This window comes from Pecten maximus, chromosome 13 (genome assembly GCF_902652985.1).
Source record: "Pecten maximus chromosome 13, xPecMax1.1, whole genome shotgun sequence".
Taxonomy (NCBI): Eukaryota; Metazoa; Mollusca; class Bivalvia; order Pectinida; family Pectinidae; genus Pecten; species Pecten maximus.
In genome coordinates, this window is record NC_047027.1 from 20,983,901 (window position 1) to 20,987,759 (window position 3,859).

Below are 3,859 nucleotides of genomic sequence, written 5' to 3' on the forward strand. Positions count from 1 at the left end.
TTATATACTAAAACAAAAGAGTTTATAGTTTCCATAATTTTTTCAAATGCAGATTGGATGCATTTTTTCTAGATTAGCTTTCATGTGGTTAACCTTAAAACATTTGATTAAATTGCTACCGTTATTAGACTCCATTTTTTTCTGAAGGGCGAGATGATCTTTATTGGAGCTACTTACAGTTATGCATCTGCGTAATTGTACAACTTTGCAGAACTTACGTATAAAACATGTCATTGATAAAGATATTAATAAGAAGTGGGCCCATTTCGGAGTTTCGGATTTCGTAATTATGTCATAATTGATGTTGCAAGTTTTGTGTATAAGTATGAATACAATAAGGTAAGTATACGTGAAAGTTTGTTCCGATAATGTCAACCAACGAAAATGAATTTATTCGAAATTACGCAAATAACACACAGCTTTGATGACCGTTGGCATGGGGATAGACTAGGGCTCGAATCTTTCCGGCGACGTGTTGGCTTTTGTATATTTCAGTTTATTTCCATATATTGACATATATATATATATAATATTTTTTATTATGTATTGCATTTTTGACATTGAAATATAGAAATGGTTATTTTGCTGAAATAGCTTAGTTTTTGACAAAATACTCAATTGACGCCAGCTATTCGTGCATCGATTCTCCGATAACAGCAGACAACGCTTAACTTGCGTCGATCAGTCCTTTGAAAATGGCGCCATAGAGTTGACGTGGAGTAATATCACAAAGAGATTATGTCATGAATGATGGAACTGATTCCCACACTTTTTGACACTATGAATTGTTCGATGTTTTTAATTTTTCTTTTAAGTATATGAAATGCAATAAAAAGAAAATTGAATGGTTTCTCGTTTAATATAACATATTTTTCAGTAATATGACAGAATATTATATATATATATTTATATATTTCATATATGTTATATTAAACGAGGAACCATTCAATATCCTATATACATGTATACACTTAATCGACCTGATTTACTGAAAATATGGAATCGTCGATACAACATTTGCCAAAAGGTTCCTTTATATAATCGTATCACGTATAAAATTCAGGAAGAGACAATATGAATGGTTTACCTAAAAATATATTAAGACTTCACTGACGAATATATTATTAATTGTTCGTCACATCTTATTTAAATAATACTTAATATGTTGATTAGATACAAAAGTAATTCTGAGCCACAATGTGAGGACGAAAGGATAAGAAAGCAAGGTCGTCGTGGCCGAGTGGTTAAGGCGATAGACTAGAAATCTATTGGGGTCTCCCCGCGCAGGTTCGAATCCTGCCGACGACGTGATGTTTTTTTCCCTCGATTCACAGCAGAAGTCTTTTGATAAGACAAAATGGAGCATTAATTTTGGAGGTATTTTTTTTTGTTAGAAGAAATATGATACATTATATTACTACAAATTGTTCATCACATTTCCAGCAAATTCTGGAACTTGCTGCATGTCGTACGAGGCGAGGGAACCTGCTGGATGGGGGTTGGTTTCCCCTAGCTTTGTCCTAGTTGGGGGGTTGGTTTCTCCTAGTTTTGTCCGGGTTGGGGGGGTGGGGGTTGGCTTCTCAAGCTTTGTCATTGTAGGGGGTTGTTTTCTCCTAGCTTTGTCCAGGGTTGGGGTTAGGGTTGGTTTTCCCTAGCTTTGTCCGGGTTTCGGGGGTGGGGGTGGTGGTGGTTTCCCCTAGCTTTGTCCACATAAGGGGTTGGCTCCTCCTAGCTTTGACCAGGTGGCATTTGTTAGCCCAATAATAAGGCCCACTGTATCCCACTGCGTGTTGATTATGGAAGGCGACTAGAAAGTTAGCTTTTTGAGGAATGGGGGATTCTTGTCTTCAAGTAATGAGGTGTCTTCAATATTTCCTTTCTTTCCTCACTACTCGGTCTTTCCGTGTTTTGTTTTCTCACTCTAGTCACATGTGTCTGCATCTGGTTAGTAGGCTTATTATAGAAAAAATATTAGCCCCTATTCCTACAATATCAACACCTGAAGATCGGACGAGGCATCGACTGTGGAACAGAAGTAGGCGGTTTATCTTGGAGCTGCTTTAAAACAGACAGTCTGATTGGTCGACGGTTATAGTTAGTATTGTTTACAGAGTTGCTGGCCAATCGGAATGCCCGTTGTAAACCGCTCTAAATCAAATAGTCTACTTCCGTTCCTCAGTCGATGCATCACTGCTATCGTGACCGCTTTTGGTCCATTTTCTCGTCTTTAAATCATTGTCACACGACAAAAGAATAATATGCATTGATATTCATGGATGCTTATTATTAACCAAGGTACGTTACTGAGGTTTGTGTGTATTTGATATTTTAGCCAGATTGAACTTAAATTCAAAGTAAATCGCAGATAATCCACTTCCTATTTTTTCAAGTGTTACGGCTTGTTGGTTCAGTAGGAGTAGGGGCTAATATAACTTTTCTCCTTGACACCCGTCCTCATATGACCCTGGCTGTTGGTCTCTCCTTGACACCCGTACTCATATGACCATGTCTGCTGGTGTGACCTTGACACCCGTCCTCATATAACCCTGTCTGTTGTTGTGACCTTGACACCCGTTCTCATATGACCCTGTCTGATGGTGTAACCTTGACCCCCGTCCTCATACGACCCTGTCAGTTGGTGTGACGTTGACACCCGTCCCCATACGACCATGGCTGATGCCGTAACCTTGACATCCGTCCTCATACGACCCTGTCTGTTGGTGTGACCTTGACACCCGTCCTCACATGACCCTGTCTGTCGGTGTGACCTTGACACTCGTCCTCATATGACCCTGTCTGTTGGTGTTACCTTGACACTCGTCCCCATATGACCCTGTCTGTTGGCGTGACCTTGACACTCGTCCTCGTATGACCATGACTGTTGCGAGGGCATTAAACCTCTTGAAGCAAAACAAATTATCGCCCTTTTTTTAACTGCCACCATGAACACTTTTCGAAGGGAAATAATCGTTTAAATTTGGCTACAACTTTCAGAGTGACAAAAGTCAATGCTCGGAAACTAACAACTTCTTTGAATATTTGCAATTAGTTTTTCTTTTTTATATTGACCACATATAATTTTTCAAAAAGTGATTATCTAAACCGAAGTCATATATACATGTATACAGGTAACGCTGGCGAAAATGTAATTAATTATGTGTCTCATCACATTTAAATAACATGAATGTTGATTAGATACACAGGTAATTCTAACTGACGATATGAAGGTTGGAGATAGTGAATATCAAGTCGTCGTGGCCGAGTGGTTAAGGCGATAGACTAGAAATCTATTGGGGTCTCCCCGCGCAGGTTCGAATCCTGCCGACGACGTGTTATTTTTGCATATATCCTTTTGATTTTCCTAAATTAAATTGATGTTTTTAAACTGAAAATCATATGCAAATTCAATCAAATAAAACAACAGTTGTAAAGATCTAGAGGTAGGGCTGCTTCCATTGCATGATTAGTAACAGGCGCCTAATTAATTATGTTACTTTTTGACAGAGTGACGGTGTGAGATAACTAGGCGTTATTTTTCCAGGGGCGGCGTCGTCAATATATAAGGAGTGTACCTCATTTTGACTGCGTATACGGTAGTATACACGCAGTTGACAACGAACATTTCCTAAGGTTAGAGCGGGCATACTACCGTGTACGCAGTCAAAATGAGGTACAATCCTTTTATTAACATCATACAAATTGTTTAAATAGCGTATGAAGAAAAGAAAATGCAAGATATATAACGACGTTGGTAACTATGGCAGCCGTGGATGATATATGATGTAATATATATTATTTATTCGCAGTCAGAGTTTACTAAGCTAAAGAAGGGAGAGAAGTTAATATCTAAGGATTGCAA

The 3,859-nt window shown here is 38.5% G+C and overlaps 2 non-coding genes across 2 annotated transcripts; both read left to right on the forward strand.

Moving 5' to 3' along the window:
- The first annotated feature begins 1,226 nt into the window (after positions 1-1,226).
- Positions 1,227-1,308, forward strand: Trnas-aga. Its single transcript has one exon. It is a non-coding gene; the product is annotated as a tRNA-Ser (tRNA).
- A 1,940-nt stretch (positions 1,309-3,248) lies between these two features.
- Trnas-aga lies at positions 3,249-3,330 on the forward strand. Its single transcript has one exon. It is a non-coding gene; the product is annotated as a tRNA-Ser (tRNA).
- The last annotated feature ends 529 nt before the right edge of the window (positions 3,331-3,859 follow it).